The following is a 23,944-nucleotide window of genomic DNA, read 5'->3' as shown; positions in this document are numbered from 1 at the left end:
TTAACATAAATTTTTATTTTGTAACAAATTTTTATATGCAGTACTAATTTATTAACTTAGTCATGCGATTGCGGCATAGAATGGTCCACTCTTTCCTTTCCCGTGGATGTCGTAAGACGACTAAGAAAATTTAATCGTCGTGGAATGAGTAGCAGCGTCCTTCTTAAAACACCACCAAAGCCCAAATACGATTGCCCATCTGCCTGCCAAAGTGGCAACTACTGGCTTCCTTTTATTCAGGAGGTCTATGTTCAGCCGTAGACAGTTTATGATTGATATGGCATCGTATGGTATGCAGTACTGAAAGTATACATCGCTTCGTTTATACAGAATTTCTTTCGATGAAACACACTAGTAAAAACTACTGTTTTTTCTATCACTTACTGAAGCCATACAACATCGTCTCCTCATAATTGAACGTGAAATTGTAATTAATTAACGCATAGTTCTTAGCGAGAAAACGATTAATTGGTTACTTTCTTTCACTAAAACACGTTTCCAGTCATGTTCAGAATAGTCTTTTAAAACAGAGAGACTAACAGTTTATATAATAAAAACACTAGCGACTCGCCCCGGCTTTGCACGGATAGGTAGATAAATTAGTACTTGGGCTAACAGAAGATAACAGCGTAAAGCATTCACACCTCGACTTTTTTATTTTTAGTATTTTTTTAACCATCGCACTTTTAAACCAAAGGTCTGATTTGTATACCATAATTTAGAGAGGATTTTACATATTTATTAAGTTGGACGAGGAATTGTTCGGTTTGATACCTGCTTCTGAATTTCACTATCATACAAGCTGAAGTTCCATTGCAACCATCTGGATGCCTGGCGGTCTTATCCCGTTTATTTTTTAAAGTATTTTCTTTCACGCTCAATCATACCTTGGAATTAACTCTCAGCAGCTGTATTTACGAACCGGTACGATATTGTAACCTTGAAGAAATGAGTATATTCCTTTTAAAAGACCTACAGCACATTTGCAATTACTTCGATGTTGCAGGTCCACTGCTGAGCATAGCCTCTCTTCTGTAAGGCAGATTTTGTCACTAGTTGCTACGGTTGGCAGGCGGATTGGCAATCGCAGTTTGGCTTTTGGTGATGTTTTAAGAAAGATGCTGCTGCCCATCCCTCGACCGTAAGCTACCTTAGTCATTGCTTATGATAGCCACGGGAAAGGAAGGGTTGGCCTTGTCAATGCTGGGAACTACACGGCTTTCGAGCATTACCAGACTAATATTATATGTTTGCAAAATAAATAAAACCTTTTTCCTTGATGTAACTATAATAAACTGAAACTAGCCTCCCCAAATGAAGTGCAAAAGTTTTGTCTTAAGTAAAACTTAAGTTGAAACAGTCGGTGCATTAAAAGCAGCGTACATTTTACTTAGTGCGCCTTCGCTAAGTAAAACGTATATACATACATAAACCAAACGAAGAAACACGAACGAGAAATAAAAAGAACTAGTAACTTTTCACTAACAGGAACCATTGCCTCGTTTGATAAGCTTTAACTTTTGTGAGGTTACAAGTTTTTATCTGCAGTTCATCTTGTGGATCGATTACTCGATTTCTCGGCGTCGATTCGATTCGATTCTTTTGATTGAATCGTCGAGCACCATACAAAAAAGGTTCTCGATTCATCAGGTTTTTTGTCGCTAATTCTGTACTAATTTTGACGACTCTTTTCCAAATCGATACTGTTTACTGCCCTGTTAGTCCCGTAATAAATTGAAGTGACGATTGAAGCTGTTTTTCTTTGTAGAGCCTAAAACTACTTGTTCCGAAGTCAAATATATTTTCAAATATAGTGTATGAAATATCTTGTCCTTTGTCAATGTGTGTGAACGTGCGTGTATGTATGCAAGTATGCAAGCATGCATGCGTCCATGTATGTTGCGAGTGTGTGTTGATAATGAATATCAGTTACGTTTTTGTTAAATATTGGATTTATAGCGCTAAAACTATCAGTAAATACTACGATAGTATTATTTTTTTTATTATGCACCTTTATGAACTGTAAACTATTATCGATTTTTCATTTTAAAACTTCAGAGATAAAGGAATTGTATCTTTGTCATAATTTCAATAATGAGCAAACTGAGAAACAAAAGAACTAAAAGCCGATTATAGAATAAGCAAATTAAATCTTTCATACGATATTTCACTTGGACCACTTAGGTCTAGTAAAAAAGTATCATGTCACATCAGTATATCAGAGCCAATTTGGCGGAGCCATAAAACGGATTGAGAACCTATTGCTTTTTGAAATCTGTTCAAAAAGTTGAGCATACAGTAATAACAAAGTCAATAAATTCATAATCCTTTTACTCTTCAGTAGAATAAAACAGCAATGCTATTTCAGTAAAATGCCAAAAGGATTATAAAACTTATATTGGTATAAAACGCATACATTAACCCTAATTTATCATGAAATCCTCTTAGGGGCTTACGGCGAATCCTTTCATAGGAGTTGGTCAGAGGCTCAGGCTCTAAATTACAGTTTAATTTGTTTAGTAAGCCTATTAACTTAATAAAAGAGTTAAGTGATCACGACCATAGGTCAGCCGATGATGGAGCGTTGAATTTTGTTAATCCAGACCTAGTGTAGCGCTTATTTTTACCCGTTTACCGAAGAATAGATGGTAATGTTTTAAAGATCTACACCCCAATATGTATGCTTTGATTTTTGGCACAATGCGTACCCTAATTACCTTATACATAAAAAAGTCAAAAATCTATTTTAGTTCTGTTTTTCTCTTTCTTTTATGCAAAATTTTCAGTTTGAATGAATGTATATATATATATATATATATATATATATATATATATATATATATATATATATATATATATATATAAGTGTTTGGAGTATTGTTCTTCCTTCGTCTCTATCGATTATTAAAATACCCATTAAACTCATGATTACATGGATGCTGTGATCTCTATTTAGCTCAATACTTGCCGCAAAGTTATGCTTGATATAATTTAATTAGTGGCCAGATCTCCTCAAAAAATACTTTCATAAAATAATTATTATAATAATAGTTTTTACCCGCGATTTCGTTAACGGAGATAAAAAAGTAATCTATGTCCTTCTCCGTTCTTATACTAATATTGTAAATGTGAGAGTTTGTAAAAATGTTTAGATATTTGTTGGATTATATGTCGGATAAATTTGATATATGAGATGGTTATATTACATATGTCCTAACTTAATGCATAAGATACTTCATGTAGGATACATTAACTATAATGCGTACTAAATGTCGAAGTAACTTTGGTACTTGTTATAGTTATCTAAGTAGGTTAAAGATTTAGGTAACAATATTTACAAAGCATTCATACCTAGTTATTAGCTGGTGATTTTATTGCAGTTTGCTATGTCACTATGAGTAACAGGCATGAACAATACAGATTACCTACCAGTTATTCGTTCTTTGTCATACTGTCAGAGATGAAATAACACATTGTCTGGTATTGTTCTAACATTGTATGTTTATGTAGTTATAACCTTATAGTAATTTCATTGTTCATTATTTTGTACTGGCTTTGTACTAGCTATAAAAAGGAATCGTCGAAATCGACTAATATACAAACGATAACATGTATGATATATTCAGTTTAATTCTCCTCTTCCTTTTCAAAGAAGGTAAAAAACACGGCTATGTAGTAATGTGCCTCTATCTAGTAATCTGTGGGGTTACTCTTGAAATAAATTCTAATAGATCGATATTGGAATTGAGACGTTTTGCACTCTCGAATTGTAATACTAGCGACGCAATGGTTCCATATTGTTCTGATAGATGCATATTAGTATAATTTGCTAATGCAAACTGTTGCAAACAAATCCCCATTTGAACTTAATTCCTAATTGTTGTTGCAGGGTAGTAGAAAATTGTCATTGGCTTAATGGCCTCAGATTGGATTGATATCGATATTGACTTCCAGAGTAGGCTTGCTGGTATATCTAGTAATATGATGAATTTGTAATGGTAGTAAAGTAATTAAATGAAACTGGACTTGTAATTTTGTAAATTATGAATAAATTATCTGTACTCGTATCTGTATCTGGTAGATCACCGTCATTGTCAGTTTTTATGGAAGAAATGGAGATGTCGGTAGGGACTGTCCTAGGCGGACGTACTCATATGTCGATCAAATAAAAGACGTTGAAGAAAGGCCAAATTGATAAACCGGTCATTGTGTATGAATAGATTGGTGATTGTGGAGGAAGCAAAGAGGTCTGTTTGAATCGGAGCATTTGGCGTTCCATTGTTTCTGCCTACCTCAATGGGAGACAAGTGTGACGGCTATGTATGTATATATGTGGGGTTGGATCACTGAATGAAAGCCCTGGATCTTCTCTACTTCTTTTTTTTTTATCGTCTTACAAATTTCGTCTTTTTCAACTTTTTTTTTTAAATTAGCCAGACTCGGCTCACGTGACTATCTTTTCTTCTTTCTCACACACTAATTATCTTTTTCACTTTTTTTTATATAACTCAGAATGGCAAACAAGCTGACGGCCCACCTGATGGAAAGTGGTAACCGTCGCCTATAGACATGAGCAGTACCATGGACTTAACAGAGTATACTGTTTCGCCGATTATACCCCCCATGCGTTGCCATTCCTGAGGACTCAGGTGTTATTCCTCTGTACCCTGTAAATTTACGCCATATCCCACTCTTCAAACCGAAACATAGCCATGCAAACACAACTGCTTTACAGTTGTAACACGAATGGGACAGAGGTATCCAAGCAAACGACTTTTGTACAGTCTCCCTCTGGTATGACGCATTACTTTAAGATGCATTCTCACTTTCTTACCTAAATATTTTTAACAATGCAGTGTAGATTTTTTTTTTATAATAATACAATCCTACATGTATGTATTTTTATAATAGGTTTTGTTTTGTTTTAAAAACAAATTAGCTTCAGTCGTCACAATATGAACTTTAGACTAACACTGCCATCGATCTCTAAACTCGATTAATTACAAAATGAATTATTAATGTCTCTTCAGAATCGACGCACACATGTTGAGCTAGACAAAGAGTGTTTGTTTGTTTGTTATAGATAAATACAAAAACTAATGAACCGATTGTAACATAGGCTACATATATTGTTATTGAAAATTCTGTCTACTCATGCGAAACTCAGGCGGATCGCTAGTAAGAAAATAAAGGCGAAATGTATGGGAAACTGTTACTGTTGATATAGCTTAAAACACCCATGTTTCTTAGAAACACAGCCATATATCGGATGCGTTTAATAGGAAATTGGCCAAAAATAATGTACTATTCACGATGACTAATTTTTCTATCTGTCATTGTTAAACGTTGAATGAATGTACACGTCTTTTTTGCGACTTCGTCACGCGAAAACCCACAGACATAGATGGAAATAGACGACGATGACGCAACTTACCTAATCAATAGCGTTCTTATCGAAGTGTAGTCTGCATTATCTATCAGATCAAAATAACTGGTTTTGTCACAATTGAGGTAAGTAGGTATTTTTTTGTAGAATCTTATACTATAAAAAAGCACTTGTATTTTAGTCGTAGAAGCGCGACTAATTTCGAGACCTTCCAGAACCCTTAATCATGAGCGGTCGTTATGCGAGCGTGAGCCTAACTGACGATTAGAGTATTTAATTTCTTAAAATTATTTAAAAAGTGTTCTTATAGAAAACTAAAACATTAATGAAAGAACACGTTAAAGAGGAACTTCTGGCAAACTCTGTTTGATTGGATAGGAAAAAATCATGTTTAAATTGTTATTGATATATTTGTTTTCTTTTTTTTTTATTGTCAAGTATATGTATATGTATGTGTGTGTGTGTGTGTATATGCATACGCACATATTTATTGTATGTTTCCCTTTCAAAGTAAAATAAAATAAAAAAAAAACATTATCTAACACTAAAAATTTACGACTTCCGAATATAATATGTAATATAAATAAGTATTAATTTGCGAAGAAAATAAAAAAAAAAAACTCTGTTATAAAACAATATTAACAACTTCCTATCGTTGACTAATTATTATTGGTAGTCATACTGTATGCTTAGTGCTTACTTAATAAAGCCGATAATATAAATAGTTACAATATTAAGAACAGTAACAAACGAGAAATGCTTCTCTGACTACTCCATTGGGGATTATAGTCATTACTAATCAATACTTCTCTTTAGTATGTTTTTTCGAAACATTTCAATTACTCAATAATTATTGAAATTTTACTTTCATTATTTATACTTTTGTATTCTTTATTTTTACTTTATTATACACACTAATAATATATAAGGAAATATGACACTGAAAAGCAAATGTATACAGGTGAGATTAACTCTACAAGAGTTCTCTTCCAGCAAAAGTGGAAAGGAAAATAATCCTATTTTTTTTGTGACAAGTGTAATGTAATATATATTAGTTACCTCTCTTATCCATAAAAACGTCAAACCTCTCATGAACCTATTTTAGCGATTAAACTGTTTTGTCTCTTTCTTTTGTGCTAAATATCTAATTTGAAAGAAAGTGTCATATGATTAAAATAAGTTTATATATTTATTCTTTATTGCACCAATTAAAGAATAAGTGTAATAAATACATATATACTTATTACACTTATGAAGTACAAAAGTCGATCTTATTGCTAAAACAAGTAAGATTAATAGAAGGTTTAGTTTGTAGCTTTTATAAATAAGGGGGCTAGTCTTTGAAATCCTAATTAAGTTCTTAGTCAACAAAAAATTTATACGTAAATTACACGTAGTAGCGTCATCTATTTAAATAAATGTCTGTGCAAAAACCCGAAATATAAACATCGCGTTGGCATATCCATATATAGTTGTATCGCTCCCGCTGCTCATCGAAAATAATTTCTTTCAAGTCAAACTTAGGCGGAACAAGTTCAATATTTCACAGATGGTTTGCCGGCTTCCCCCAAGTTATTCTGCGGACGTTCGAAATTCAAAATTCTCGAAATATTAGAGTAAATACTTTTTTTCTTTTCACTCCCGTCGGATTTTGTTTGAAAGATAGAAATGTTTATAAAACGGTCAACAATAGTACCTATCGAAGTTTGTGCTTTTCATGGAATCACTTCCACGTCTCGTACAAATCACTAGAGTAACAACTTTTTAACTGCTTAATATTTGTTTTCGAGTTATAAATTTGTAATGATTCACGTTGTTGGCGGTAAATGTTATTGTATTTTTTTTCTTACTTTTTACTTACTTTTAATAATGGAAAAGGTTTTCGATACTTTTTTTATTATGTTTATTTACATAACTGCCCAAAAAAGGCGTTTCTCACGTGTATGTGTTTGTGAGTTTCTTTGTTCCACCCTAACTTCTAAATACCTGAACAGATTATAATTAGATACCTTACATCATTCTGAGTGACATTAGCTATAATGTATAATACTTAAATGCGATTGTAACGTAAATTAAACAACTCATACTAGGCATTCTCACTTTAATGACTTTTATGTTTTTTTTTTTTTTTTTAATTATAATTATGTAATTATAAAATAGGAACACATGGGGGATACCATGCGCGTCGTAATGTATTGTGTGACGGTATTGGTGCTATTCTTATGTGCAGGCGACGGTACCCACTTTTCATCAGTTGCCTGTAAGCTTATTTGTCATTCCAAGTTTGTTCAAAAAATGCTTACACACAACCTCGAGATCGGTATGTTTTTCTATTAACTACATCATTATATCAGCTTTTAACTGTCTGCTGCTAAACATAAGTCTACGGGGTAGGGGGGGGTTGCTAGTAGTTGCCACGCTTGGCAGGCGGATTGACAGGAACGCTGCTACTTTACTCGCCCTACCTTAGTCGCCTCTTACGACACCCACGGGAAAGGAAGGGGTGGCCTATTCTATGCCAGGAGCATACGGAAACTACATACGTACGTTTTATTACTATTACGCAAGTAATAATTAAGTTACCGTTCGCAGAATTCTACACAGTCATCTTGCTTTCGTCACCCTAATCCCGTAAATAAATGAACGTGATGACAGAAAGCAACAGCATGCATGTGTTTTTACTCGACTACCGAAGAAATGCGGATGATGTTTTTTAACTGCAAATGTGACAGAATGAATGAAAACTCCTTTCAAAGAATGGTACATATTACATCTTGTACACAAAAAACGATTATTGTTTATTTATTATTTAATTAATTTAATTATTTATTTTTGTTTTTTTTTATTATTTATTTTTATGTTTGTGTATAACTAATAGTGATCGAATAATTAAGTCTATGTTCAGCAGTGGACAAATAATGGCTGAGATGATGGTGATGATGAAAAGAATATATTTTAAAATATATGTTTTTTTTTTTTTTTATACAATTTAGAATGGCAAACAAACTGACGGCCCATACGAAAGTATGACGAATTTAAATACACCACATATTTTAAAATATATGTTACTTTGTTATTCAAAATCATTAGCATTGTTTTAAGAATTAAGGGGTAAAGATTTGGTTTTAAGGGTTAAATAGTGTTCTACTAGCGAAGTTAAATATTTTTATCAATAAAATTGAAACTAATTATACATTTTGAACCAGTCGCGCGTCCAACTATTAGAGTTATTATGGGAAGCTTAAAATATTTTGTTATTTCTCGACTGACATTTTTTTTTGATGAAATTTATTCGTTTTTAGGTTAAAGTTTTTCCTTGAAATAATGTCAGTGATTTAGATTTCAACCTGTATAGGCAAGTCTAAAACATACTTAGTATACCTGAAACACAGTACCTCCCCTTTTTCGGTAGTCGGCTAAAAAAATAAAAATGAAACTCACTTGTTTTTTCGATTTATGCAATGAAGATCATCCGTATATAAATATAAACAAACCGATCCGATGTTATCCGGATCTAAATCTGGGCACATCGGCGCGCGCGCAGCGCACCCGTATGCACTTGACAGATGAGTCACGGTCGCCCAGGGCCACTGCACTCTGCGCCTGAGTGTTGTGATTGCCACTCGTTGATTAATGCTCTGATTTGGGATCTGATTTTCTGAGTTGACTGATTCTTGAAAAAAAAAAGTAATTGGATTATAGTTGAGACTTTATAAAGCAGAAAATAAGGTCATTATTACTTAATGACAGTCTTTATTTTAGTAAATTGACTTTTTAGTCTCAAATTATTTGACGATGTTAAGAAAATAATGAAAAAAAAATGTATAAATGGCTTAGTATCGATCTAGAAAGTTTCGTCGTTCTATTTTTTAGGGAAATAAATGAAAGTATATATATAAAAAAAAAAGGAACAAAAACCGTTTAAAAAAACTTTCTTCCCTCTACAGGTTTGCTTCAGACTTATTCTTTCAAGGCAGTCAATTAATACAGTGGCGGTTTCTGAGTCCTTCGATATGGTACTCCTTCATATCGCTAGTCATCGTTCTTTGTTCCTCTCGATGTCTCGAAGAAGTTACTGCTCTCTGAAAGATATAAAATAAAATGAATGTTCAAAGATTCAAAATAATTGTTACTTGGAATAAGCCTTAGTATTTTTTACTTTTATTTTTTTACATTTAATAATATAAAAAGAGAATATGGCATTAAAATTATTTAGTACCTATAGACTACAAAACGGACTTGTTAGTCCTACCAGTTAACCGACTTTAAAAAAGTAGACATTCTTAATTCGATTGTATTTCTTTTGTTTGTTACCTCATAACTCCGTTATTTATAAACTTATTTGGAAAAATCCATTTTTATCTATAAAGTCTGTACTTGAAGATTGGTATAAAAAATTAGATATGGAATTATGTGATATTAAAGTGATTAAGTACAAAATCTAAATATGTAACAATATTAAATACAAGTTTTTAACCGCGACTTTCGACCGCGTGGCCGAAATATATTGATTGGCCGGGATTAAAAGTAGTCTATATCCTTTCCCAGCCCATATATACGTAGTACGTAAATTTGCCCATAAAGCGCTACAAGGTAACAAACAAACTCACTTTTACTTTTATAATATTAGTAAGGATTATTCTATTCTAAATCGATATAAACACTATTGTCTGCTTTGTATTCGACGTTTGTCAGGATTCAAGCTACATTCCCAGTAATAAATTGTAAAAGAATTCAATTTAACGCCTAGTCCACAACAATGGTTTTAAACAAGACTGATGGAGATTCGTCTCGGTTGGTATAACCGTAAAAAGTTCTTGTTAGCAACGGAAGTGCCTATATTTCTGTATTAAGGAGGGATGGTTCTGCTTGTAACTATTTTTTATACTTTATATTCATGAGTACTTTTGATCCAATAATATAATGTTTAAAGTATTTTTTGTATAAACCGAAGATCCAGTCCGGTTTTCCATGGGTAAATTGAATTTTCGAAAATAATATGTAACCTATGTTACTTGGGAGGACAAGGAATGATAATAATGACATCCAACAGACCTATTACTAACAATATTTTTGTATATTTTGTAATGTGGTCAATAAAGCATAAATAAATAAATAAATAAATATACCCTAGCAGGTCGACCTCCACGTGGTTCTCCCTAGAAACCATCGTGATTAATTTGTGATGAATTTATTACGAAGGGTCAACTGATCTGCTTCATCTTCACTTATCATCCCTCACTGGTGCCCCGCTAACGTATCCCGATAGCGCAGACTTTTCATCCATTAAAAAAACCTATGTTACTTGTTGAAAACGTAGCTTTAGGTTTTTTTTTATTCAACTTAGAATGGCAAACAAGCTGATTGCCCACCTGATGGAAAGTGGTAACCGTCGCCTATAGACATGAGCAGTACCATGGACATAACAGAGTATACTGTCTCGCCCATAATACCCCCCATTCGGTGCCATTCCTGAAGACTCAGGTGTTATTTCTCTGTACCCAGTAAATTCACACCATATCCCAACACGAATGGGACAGAGGTACCCAAACAATCGACTTTTGTGCAAAGTCTTAAATTAGTTGTGTTTGCATGGCTATGTTTTGGTTTGAAGGGTGGGATATGGCGGTGAAATTACAGGGTACAGAAGCATAATACCTAATCCTCAGGAGTGGCAACGCATGAGTACTATCATGGACAAAGAGTATACTTGGTCCACGGTATTGTTCATGTCTGTAGACGGTTACCACTTTCCAAAAGGTGGGCCGTCAGCTTGTTTGCCATTCTACGAGTAAGTTGCATAAAAAAATAGTCGCCTAATAATATGGCTACTGAATTATAAGTGTTAAAAATACGGAGTGTAATGTTGAAACATACTGAATATGTAGTTTATGATCATCGAATGGAACTATGTAAGCAACATTATGTTTTATAATTAGTTTCAAAATTGAAATCGTCATAGTTGAGATAACATACGTAATACTATCTAATATGTAGATGCGTGGAGTAATTAAGCACGTTTTACTATTTTATCTTAGAAGTTGGTATTAATACAAATTACAATGACTATTGCAATGCGTTAGCCAACTTTTAAAAAGGAGGTTCTTAAGGTTTTTTTATTTTTTTGATGGGTGAAAATGGTATGGTAACCCCGCCTGCGCTAACGGGATACGCTGGCGGAGCACCAGTAAAGGGTAATAGATGAGAATGAAAACAGGCCAGTGAGCCTATCATGATGAATTCATCAGGAATTATCCATGATAGTTTCCAGGGGGAACCGCGAGGAGGTCGACCTGGTTGGGTATATTGCTAGCAATGGGATTCTCAGTCTCCATTACTAACAATCCCTTTCCCCCCAGGTTCTTAAGGTTAAGGTTCTGTTTTTTTTTTTCTTATAAATATACATTTTTGTTTTCTTCTAAAGATTACAGTATTTAGTAAAGGTATAATAATCACGAACTGTTACAAGAAAAGATCATACAGAGATTATTGTATTAATATTATCATCATCATCATCATATCAGCTGTGATCTGTCTACTACTGAAAATAGTTCTCTCCTTATTGGGAGGTTTTGGCAGTAGTTGCCATGTTTGATAGACGGATTGGCAATTTATATTTTGTTTTTTTATTATGTTACGTTCTATTGCGTCAATTGTGAACCGATTACAAGTCATAGATAATCACCGATAGTGAATGAAGACAATTTTTTTTTTATTTCAATGATTTATACATATTACCTAGTATTAAAAGGACTTTTTTTTAATTATCATTACCACTATGGCACTATTTAAAGATCTCATTTACAACATATTTTTAATCTAAAATTAATATTAATAAATTCAGAAAAAGATTTTTTTATACCACTGAGGTGGCAAACAAGCATGCGCGCGCGTTGACGATCCTGAAGAATTCTTTTAACATTTATAATTCGATAAGTTTTTTCCCTATCATATCTTTTTTCTTTTTTTTTTATACCACAAAGGTGGCAATCAAGTATACAGTCCGTCTGATGGTAAACGGTTAATGTAGCCTATAGACACCTGCAACACTAGGGGTGTCACGTGCGCGTTAGAAACCTTTTTTTTTTTATACAACTTAGAATGGCAACCAAGCTGACGATCCACCTGATGGAAAGTGGTAACCGTCGCCTATAGACATGAGCAGTACCATGGACATAACAGAGTATACTATTTCGTCCATGATACCCCCCATGCGTTGCCATTTCTGAGGACTCTGGTATTATTCCTCTGTACCCTGTAAATTCACCTTAACACACTCCTTTTGAAGAATCCTATACTGTAGCTTCCAAGGACAATCTCAACATTCATTTTGACGTTGTAAGACACTCGAGTTACAAACTCGCCGCTGTCATAATCGGTAGTTTCGTGTCAGCACAAAGTGCATGCTAAATATATGCAAATCCTGAACTAAACTAGACTGTGGCTAGCTGGCTTTAGTCTCTGGTTTTCATACCAAAGTCTGAACTTGTTAGTTAGATTTGTTGAATTTTATGTTAATGGATGTTAGTGCTTAGAAGTACAAGTAAGTTTGTTTGTTACCTAATAGCGCCTTCACAGTTTAGTAACTATGAAATTTGGTATACAATTACTATATGGGATGGTGATGCATAAAGGCTACTTTTTATCCTGGTTAGTAAATATATCCGTCGGACTCGCACACGAAGCTGCAGGTAAAAGTTAGTATTGTAATGTTTTTGTTAATAATCATGATTTGTTTTTATATTGAAGAATAACACCTCAGGAATGGCAACGCATGGGGGGTATCATGGGCGAAACAGTATACTCTGTTATGTCCATTGTACTGCTCATGTCTATAGGCAACGGGTACAACTTTCCATCAAGTGGGCCGTCAGCTTATTTGCCATTTTAAGTTATATAAAAAAAAATATTTAAGAATGTTAAAGGAAGTAATCTTTTTTGGTGGACCAAAGATTTTTTCTTCTAAACAAGCTATGCCTTGCTTCGCTATGGAAAACAACTGCATTTGTTTCAAAATTAGTGAAGCTTCAAAATGTAAGCAATCCTTATGTAGGTCCCAAAAGTAAAATGTAAGAAACGTAAAAATTTAAAATAAAAAAATTACAGTCGATTTAAAGGACTCCTTTTTGAAGTCTTCTAAAATGACAAATAGGCACGTTGACATTGTCAGAAGTCGCGTCCACATATGCACCATATATTTAACGAAAATATTTTATGGGACGTAACCAAATGTACGTTTTGAAATGACTTATGGTCTTATTAGCTCATGTTAACCAATATCCTTTGTTTACGCTAGTGAGGGTTGCTTGTATGATTAATATTGGGAGGAAGTGGGAGAATAAGGGATTTTATTATTATTCACTTGATTGACTCCGATGATGAATGATGACCCTATTAGATCCTTACTAATATAAATGGAAAAGTAAATTTGTTTGTTACCTCTTAGCACCTTAACGATTTAACCAATCACTATGTTTGACATACAGGTGCTATACAGAATGGAAAAGAGTGTACCTAAGGCTATTTTTTATCCCGATCAATGAACATATCCCGGTCACGCGGACGAAGTCGCAGGGAAAAGCTAGTATAGAAATAAAAGTGCAAAACTTGTAATGTTACATATTGACATTTGTTTTTTTATGCAACTTAGAATGGCAAACAAGGTGATGGCCCACCTGATAGAAAGTGGTAACCGTCGCTTATAGGCTTGAGCAGTACTAAGGATATAACAGTGTACTGTTTCGCCCATGATACTTCCCATGCGTTGCCATAATGTTTTGTCTAATTTAACACGGTAACGCAACCTAAAATATTGTGATTCGTAAACAGGAGTTGAAAAATAATATATTTATTTTTACAATATTTCTTATTCGCTCAGACGAGTGTCATAACCATTGAACTATATAGGATTCAATAGATATCACACTTCACATGTTTTGTGATGCGGGCTCAATTTACACCAGTGAATTTCAATTCCAATTCTAATATTTTTTTATGACAATATTCGACTTATTCCCATCGAACATTTTAGAACAGACATCCGTTAAATTAATTCCATTTTCAAATTTCTCACGGAAATATTTGATGAAGAAATTTAATTTTAGTTATTATGAAATGGAATAATAATAATTTGTTCTCTATTAAATAGACACTTCGGTTGCGTTTCGTTATAGGCTTCAGAGTGGAACAACCGGCGGAATTTGAAATTTAGAACGGATTTAGAAATAATAAAATTTGAACTCGGAAGCGCGTTCCGTGCTGGAGAATGTAGTAGACTCAAACTGACCACATAACTTTAAGGTATGGGTGTAATAAATATGTTATGTCTATGGTGTCATTCATGACCATAAATGACCGTTATAATTTCAGGTGAACCATCAGCTAGTTTACCTACTATACCAAGTAGTATAAAAAATGTCAAAATCACTTTGTTTGTCAACGGAACAGTCGTCGATTGTGAAAGTCGGTCAATTGCAATTAGTATAATAAAAATCGGCGCAAATTTTGGCGATGACATCTCGTAATATACCTATGCATATTAAAATACTGACAAATTAAGCATCTCCGTTTTGGAGTCGTTTAAAAACTAACTGTATTTTTTTAAGACACAAATTTAAAATTCACAAATTGTTACACTAGCTACCCAAAATAGGCATTTTACATCCTATTAAATATTATAAATATGAAAGTTTGTAAAAACTTTTAAATTTATAGACGTTTGTATGTTTATTACTTAATCACGCTTAAACAGCTGAATAAATATGAATGAAATTTGACACACGGATAAATTTTATTCTAACTTAAAACAGGTTTTTTTATATACAAATATTCACGGACAAAACCGCAGGATATCTAGTATATAGATCATATTGCGAATAAAACTACCTTCTTTCTACCTTTTCTAGTTAATGGACCATTATTGCTAAGGACCTACCCATCATTTAATTTCCAGGCCAGGCTAAAATAGCCACTTTTATGTCTTAATAGATTCTTAAAGCTATTCAACTAATTGTCAACATTTAATTTTCAGACCGAGCTAAAATGGCCATTTTCGCTATTCATAATAAGCTTTTAAAACTGTTCATCTAATTGACAGTTTTTTGCAATAATTCGCAAAAAAGACCTTTTATTTCTATTACTTATTACTATTATAAACGTAAAAGTTTGAATACATGTTTGTTACTTCAATTAGATTTAATTGTTATCCGTTCAACCGTTTCTACAAACTCGAAATTTTGTATCTTTTGGAGAAATTAAGGATATAACTTACATAGTTACTAGTCCTTACCTGCGACTATATCAACGTGAACGGAATACCTCACATCTAAATCTCTTCATGCATTTAGAAGCTGCGGTAGAATAAAAACACTCACATACATGAAGCTTGACAACAGTCCTTTTCGTCATGAAAAAAGTATCCTTAATTCCTTTTTCATCTCAAGTAGTATGTGTTTCCTAAATTTTATAACTCTCAAACAGAGTGATCAGTCTTTTCTAAGAGGTAACAAACAAACACGTAAACTAATATTCATATTAATAATATTAATAAGAATTATTTATTAATCTGATTACTGGTTCTCGTGAAAGATCTACCAGGGAGAGACTTTGTTCAAAAGTCGATTGCTTGGGTACCTCTGTCCCATTCGTGTTTCTACTGTGAAGCAATTGTGTTTGCATGGCTGTATTTCGGTTTGAAGGGTGGGATATGGCTTGAATTTACAGGGTATAAAGGAATAACATCTGAGTCCTCAGGAATGGCAACGCATGGGGGTATCATGGGCGAAACAGTATACTCTGTTATGTCCATGGTACTGCTCATGTCTATAGGCGACGGTTACCACTTTTCATCAGGTGGGCCGTCAGCTTGTTTGCCATTCTAAGTTGTATAAAAAAAATCTATTCTATTATGAATCACGATAGTGGTCATTTTAGACCTTCACATAATTTAGAACCTTAATATTTTTTCGCGGCATTAAACATCTCATTCCATCTTCATTTTCAACTTCAACAAACATAAGTCTTATTCGTCTTAGTTTTTTTTTTAAATGCTGTAGAGTCAGCATCAAAATTTTAAACACTAAGGTTTTCAGTGTCGTAGTATGCAATAGGTAATAACCATTGTATATTCAAATTTTGACCTTATATCCAATATATTGAATAACAATTCAGTAATAGCTCGACAAAGTTGGTACTAGCATAGGATGAACATCGTATTTTTTTTTATAAGTGTTCATCCTTTTTTTGTGTCGACTGTACCATTTTCAGTTTAAATTGGCCGTGAAGCCTTTGTCCTCACTTTCACTGTATACAGTTTTACTCGGATAGTACCTACGGAGTTGCTAAGAAGCGCAATTAGTGAAACAAGAAGATTACTTATTCATTTGAGGTTAAACTCTCACTTGTTGAAACAATTTGAACAATTCTGTAAGTAAGAAGTAGATTTTGTTCTACCAAAAACTGTTTTAATTGATACAAAACGAGTTATTTTGGGATTGGTATTAGGAATTGGGTCTTTGTATGGACCTGTTCTGAAGGATTTTTTTTTTCAAATAAGATAAATTTTCGAATTGGTTTATAAATTATGGAATTTTGAGCCAAATAACATATAAAAGAATAACCTAATTGAGAACCTCCTTTTCCTTTGAAATCGGTTAAAAAGTCATCGTAAGTGCAGCTGAACTATTTCACCTCATAAGAGACAAGAAGGTTAAAAAACTGTTCAGGGATTTTTACACGAATCAGAATCATCTAAACTCTGAGAATATACTCTGTCAGCTGAAAGCCAACCTTGACGTTTTTGGTGTCTCACTGCTGGACAAGTCTCCCTCAACCATATACAACGTAGAATAAACGTGTGTGTGTAGTGTGTTAGAGACCTATGTTTGTTTAGCCAAAACCGTGAAGTCACAATAATAAGAAACAATGTGATTTTCCGATTCTTAATGTGGGTAATATCTCACCAAGTCAAGAGTTCAAGACGCAGTTTACGATTGAATTTACGATGTCTCGTAACGGAATATTTATCGCAGGTCATTTTATTACTCCAATATGCGCGGGCTTGGTATACTTCTTAAAATCCGTTACGGCATATCAAATTGAATTAATAGTCTTTTTACCCGATTGTCCGAATTCTCGAATGAGGGTAATGTTTCTTGTCAACTGGCTTCAAAAAAAGAGGTTATCAATTTGGTTATATGTTTTGTTTGTTACCTCAGAACTCTGTTATTTATACACCGATTCGGAAGACTGTTCTTTTATCTGAAAGGGTATACTTTCAGATTGTCCCCATAGAAATTTTATTAAAATTGGTTTAGTAGTTTAGTTTTTAAATCAAAATAACTGGTTTGATCGCGACTGAAATCAGTGTTTTTTGTGGGTCAAATCTACTGGTTTGGTATTTCTCCTTTTGCTGAAAAAGTTTGCTGCTTCGTTTTTAGTTCTCTATTTAACTCGAATATCACAGACTGTCTACACATTCAGAAACGTTCAACGAGATGCGAGCTAAAAAAATTTGGGATACAAATCCGATTTGCAAATTCGTTATCCGAAGCTATTTGGATTCGACAGATCGGGATTGTAGCTGTTATCCCGTATCCCGCATTCTGTGCCCCATATAAAAGTGAATGCCGCCAACATTTAAATCCTGTATCTAAATTATATTTTATTCTTACCAATATTAAGACCGTAAGTTGTAGTGTAATTGAGGGGACCTGATTTTATTTAGGACTTGCGGATTCCCAAATACACAAAGGACTAATAGGGTTTGAACCTTATTAATTACAAAAAGAATTATTTAAATCGGTTCAAAATTTATTCGCGAAGTTATCGCAAATTTTGAAATTTGATAAATACCTTTTTGAATAAGACCATAATATTATGAATTCAGATTATTTTATAATCTGAATTCATAATATTATGGTCTTATTCAAATAGACTTGTTTACAAGTATACTTAAATAAATCTACTCATTTTTTACGAATCTACTGTGGGGTATGGTGATATTTTGTATCTATGGAATTTGGTATACAGTGTTATCTCTGATGGAAAAGGATTCTTTTATATTCCGATCACTAAACATATGACGCTCATGCAAACGAAGTCACGGGTAAAAGATAGTATAATATGTATAAACACCATATTTAAATTCTGCACCAAATTTAAGTTGAGCTAAAAATAGCACAGAATTGCGGCCTCGCTACTGACGTTGCCAGATTGGAATTTTTCGCAATTTTAAATAAAAATTTTAAATAACTGAAATCTTTGGAGAAACAGGGCTTTGAAGAAATTAGAATAATTATATAAGATAATTTTTAGATTATTTTTGGTATTATATTTGTAAACCGTATAGCAATATAAGTTCAAATACCAATGAAAGCGAATGAAAGCAACATGAGGTGAAGAAATTAGACGGTAGATGAGGACTTTTGTTTCTTCGATGTTTGCGTAGTGGATATATGGCAGAACGTAGTAAAACTCAACACAAGTTTGTGATTGAGTAAGAGGGAAGACAATCATGTTTTTTTATTGTTAGGGAGGTAAACGAGCAAATGGGCCACGGAAAACAGCTACCGTCGCCCATGAACACCTGCAATACGAGAGAAGTTGTTGGTACATTGCCGGCCTTTTAAATGTTTTAGACACGTTTTTTGAAATGCCCCATATTATATTGTAAGGGGGAAACTGAAGACTGATTGAATAATTGAATTTAAATTGGAATTTAGAGATAAAATATTTGGGTACAAATAAAAAATCCCGTCTGGCAATCCTGCTCGCTTTCGTATTTCCAGAAATTGTAAACCGGAGTATTTCGCCGTTGTATTGATCCAGTGCACCCTGGAATTGCACTGCTTGCATTAACAGTATAGCAGGGGGTCATTCGGGCTTTGCGAATTTTCGACTCTATTTCTAAAGACTTAAAGTGCATGAAGTCGCAGCGCCATAGGGGACATAAGTAAGGGGTTTGACCCACGTGTTACATGCATTATTGCGTGATCTGTTGTTTTTTTGTTAGATGTTCGAAGCCAATATTTTTAGGGTTTCGTTTTCGAAAGACAAAATGGAGCATTATTGCTGTCAGCCCGCTGTCTGTCTGTTAATACTATTTATTATATACTCGTAAATGGTCAGTATATCTCTGTTAGTCTCTGTCAGTTTTTCTTTAACTAAACGGGATGAGTGACAGATAGATGTAATCCTAAAAGAGCTGTATATGGACAAAGTTGACGTTGTTTTCGACCTTTTTCCTCGACTACAGTACCAACTTATGGAAGAGTGTATTCTGAATGATCAGTTTAAAGAAATAAAATGTTATCATGGGGATCATGTAGTTAAAATTTTATATCTACGTATTATCCTCATCTCCTCTTATGGATGTTATAAGAGGTGACTAAGGGATTTTTCATATTTTTGGTCTAGAGATGGGATGACAGTGTCCCTCTTAAGTCTAACTGCGGTTGCCAACTCACTTGTCAAAGAAAACCCCCCAAGGTGAGCCGTATGCTTGTTTGCCACCTCAGTGGTATAAAAAAAAGTAACAAAACAATTTACTGTGTTTATTCAACAAATTTTTTTAAATATTAAAACTGACTCTGGATATCTTTTTTGCTTTTCTTTTCTATGTCCAATAGTAGAAAATAAGGTATTTAGGTAGCCATAATCAATTCCAATGAATAAATAAAATTCAAGTAATTGTCAAATTATTGTTTCATCCCATAACGACAGACCCTTACATTTTTATCTCCACGTCATTAAATCTCCCCTCCCAGTCTGTTAAATTACGCAAGTCAGATAATAATACGGCGTCCCCGTATTATATACACTTGTTCACTTCGCCAACTAAACAAATATCGGTATAGATGTGTTTGGGATGTGAAAGGGTCACCATTGTTTGATCTAATTTCTTTTATTTACATTTTGTTCTATTCTTATGCAACTGTAGTAACTACGTTTTGCTTCGCAAAAGAATATTACGTACATATTTCGTGGATATATTTTAATGTATGAGGAAATTTTGCTCCGCACCAAGTTATATTTTGCTTCGCCGAGAACAATGTTGCTAGAGAATTATTTATTTATCTATTTAAACTTTATTGGCCAAATAGACAGACCAATAGACATTATTATTTACTGTAATATGGCAACATATATATATATATATATATATATATATATATAAACATAACAAATTCATAAAATAAACAGGCATATTAATTATGGTATTTATATATTTAATACCATATGCACGTAATTTAATTTTAAAATACTTACTAAATGGGATGGAGAAGTATATAGGCCACTTTTATCCTGATTAATAAATATAGCCCAATATCGAGGACAAAGTCGCGGGTAAAAGCTGGTTATGATGTAAGTTCTGTTTATCTGTAAATTTACATAACTATGATTTGTATTTTTCATTTAAACCTTTTGTTTCAGGAAATGCTGTTAACTCTTCCGAGGTATGTTTAATCTTGCAATAGATAATGTAATATAAATTTATCAATATATCGTTCTTAATTTGCATTAGCTGATACTATTACTTTTTTTTTTTCTTTTACTTTGACTCAATCATCCTTTAAGGAGACCTCTTATTGGTTTATATTTATTTTTGTAATTCTTGCTTTTTTTGTTTAAGGTATTTATGTGATACTATCTATCTTCTAGTATTGAATTTGATTTTCTACAAAAATACAAATATAAAAATAAAACTTAATTGGTACTTCCTTCTTTTTGGAGTTGGTTAAAAAGGGAGAGTTCTAAAGGTTTTCCATACACAGTGTGTTGATGTAACAAAACTCTCAAGTCAGTCTAATTATAGCGGAGATACTAAAGGAACGAATAAATTGGATTACTAAGGCAGAGACACGATGTAACATACATAGCGCTAATAAACAGTATTTATGCTTTTTATATGTAACACCTTGTATCTCATGTTTGAAGTGAATAATAAATAAATAAATATCAGAGATAAAGATTATTAAAGTATTCTGTAATTTTATTTTGACATTTTATTAAACCACAGTAATTATATAGACCGTAATTATGATCTGTGGAAGATATTATATTATGTTCTACCATCGTACAATTCGCTATCGACACAGATTTCACCCCCATATCTTAGAGCCTGGATGGTCGCGCACAGTACAATTGCAGAGATATTTCCTCCCACGAACTCTCAGGTTATAGAATGCGCTCCGTGTCGAAGCTCTTACGAGAGACTACAGCTTGAGGTTCTTCAAAAAATGGGCAAAAAGGTTCTGTCAGGGTCAGCAACGCGCGCGTAATGCTTCTGGTTTTGTATTGGCGTTCATAGGCTACGGTAGTCGCTCACCATCAGGTGGTCCGTATGCTTGTTTGATACCTCAGTGTCATAAAAAAATAGACTTTTGCGCTGCATTTAAAAGAAATGGGAATTAACTCGATCATTTAGGTAATAGTAATCAAAGATCAAGAACGTAAAGCGATTAAAATCATGAAATACAAGACTTTTAATCGAGAAGATGACTTCAAACACAGCGACCTAGAACCCAATGATACATAAAACATTACCACGCTATAGTGTGCAGTCGGTAAATCCATCGAATAAAAACACGGTCAGTGTTGTATGTCTCACCCTCAATATAGTGACACAATTTGTGTGATATGTGACAATAAGTGGGTAGAAGAAAAAACATCTTCCTTTCGAAGCGGAGACATGACATTCAGTCTACTTGAGACCACAGTTGGTGTAACCTGCTCGAAAGATCGAGATAATTCAGGTAAATTATCATAGTTTAACTGATTGCGGTAATTACCGTTTCTTATAAACCGTAAGATATTATAATTGTTGTTAAGATCGAACAGACACATTAAAAAACCACCAAATTTTTATTTATTTACTTAAGTAATATTCTTTATAGCATTTATAAATTATAAATATAAGACCGTTATAAATATTGTGAAACCAACCATTGTTTATCCTCAAAGAGATCTCTTAGTCAAATATGGTGATAAGTAACGTAATAATTAGCAGAATTTAAGATTTTTATCAAATGACCACCGAATTTTTGACAAAAAACTGTACGGTTTAAGAAATGCTCTACAAATCTATTTGTCTATCTTTGCGCCGAGTCCTTTGTGGGATAGGAAAAGGAAACCAAGTGCCAAAAGTCTCTTTGCTTCCTGCGCTTTTATAACTTGGCGTGCATGACGTTTGAAATCGGTTTGCAACTACTGAAAATATTGAAATATTATTATTATATAAATAAGTGTTTTACTTGAAGTATTTGGGGTTTTATTGTTTCTGCCTAACCTAATGGAAGACAGATGTTATTTATAACTTATATTTATATAAATGTATGTTAAACAGACGTATATATACATAGTCTGTGTCTGTGAACCACCTCATTGCTTCCTTTTTTTTGCAACAAAAGAAAAATTGTAGTATTTAAGTTCAAAATTGACAATAAATTATTACTAAATTGTAGAGTGATTTTGTTTAATCGGCACTTAATTAAAATCTAAGAGCTTATTAGAATTACTTTAATGAAACTTTAAGAAAGGTTAGGTTAAAGCCTCTAATCTCCAAAAGCCTAGAGGTTGGGCTATCTTTGAAATTTAATACAGTTTAAACAGGAATCCTACATAAACAGATTCCACTTTGTTGAAATTTCATCGTCAAATTGTTAAAATAATGTTTGTGTTTTACTTCTCTGGCCTTTTGTTTCGACAAGTATTAATATTATTCACGAAATTTACATAAAAAAAAATTGAGTTGGTAGGCACTGGACGTAGTACCTGCGCGTACAAACGCTATTTTCTTTCTTTATTTCCTAACGGGCGAAATAGTAGTTTTAAATAAGTTCCACGTGTGTGAAGGTTACTTCATTTCATCAGGATTTCGGAACTAAAAAAAGTAATGCTATAGACCAATTCTAGATGGCTTATTAAGATGAAACGTGCAGTAGTTTTTAAGTTAGACATTTTGGAATTTACAGTATATATGTCCGTTATATTAATTAGTTAATTTATCGCCCAGTAATGTAATGCTGCCCATCTTTCGACCATTAAGTTTCTTTAGTCGCTTCTTACGACACCCGCGGAAAAGAAGGGTTGACCCTTTCTATGCTGGGACCAACATGAAAATGAACTAGCGAATGCAAAAAAAATATCAAAATCGGTACAGAAATGCCAAAAATAACTTAAAATAATAACAATGTACATGAAAAACTATGTGGGCTAATTAAGTACTTCCTCCATTTCGAAATTGCTTGAAAGCACGACACGCGCTGTACTTGTGTCGGACGTTGCATCTCTACGGAACCCTAAGTTTCCCTCAGGGTTCCTTACCCTTTGAGTGTGGCACAGCTGAAACACGACGCTTACAAATAAATTCTTCTCATATAACTTTCATAATTGAATAATTAGCAATGTACCCCCAAACGAGTGTAAAATGAATCACGGAACTTCAACCGACCCTTGTTTCAGTTCATAGTTGTATGAAAGTTAAATGTAATGAAATTTCATACAACCCGACCAATTCACGTATGCCTCGGGCCATTTGTGAAATTATGCATACATATC

At 33.3% G+C, this 23,944-nt stretch overlaps 1 protein-coding gene across 3 annotated transcripts in view; it reads left to right on the top strand.

Moving 5' to 3' along the window:
* LOC113519437 (IQ motif and SEC7 domain-containing protein 2) overlaps positions 1–23,944 on the top strand; it is a 259,086-nt gene that overhangs the window by 15,830 nt on the left and 219,312 nt on the right. For 2 of the 3 annotated variants that reach the window (XM_026904544.3, XM_026904546.3), the window contains exon 2: positions 20,819–20,841. The exons of the other annotated variant lie outside the window; for it this stretch is intronic. The gene's annotated coding sequence lies outside the window, so the exon portion shown is untranslated. The remainder of the gene's footprint in view (positions 1–20,818; positions 20,842–23,944) is intronic. 3 annotated transcript variants of the gene reach the window in all.

Source organism: Galleria mellonella, unplaced genomic scaffold (genome assembly GCF_026898425.1).
Source record: "Galleria mellonella isolate WM207_F2 unplaced genomic scaffold, CSIRO_AGI_GalMel_v1 utg352, whole genome shotgun sequence".
NCBI classification, from domain to species: Eukaryota; Metazoa; Arthropoda; class Insecta; order Lepidoptera; family Pyralidae; genus Galleria; species Galleria mellonella.
This window is presented reverse-complemented; position numbering and strand designations above follow the sequence as displayed.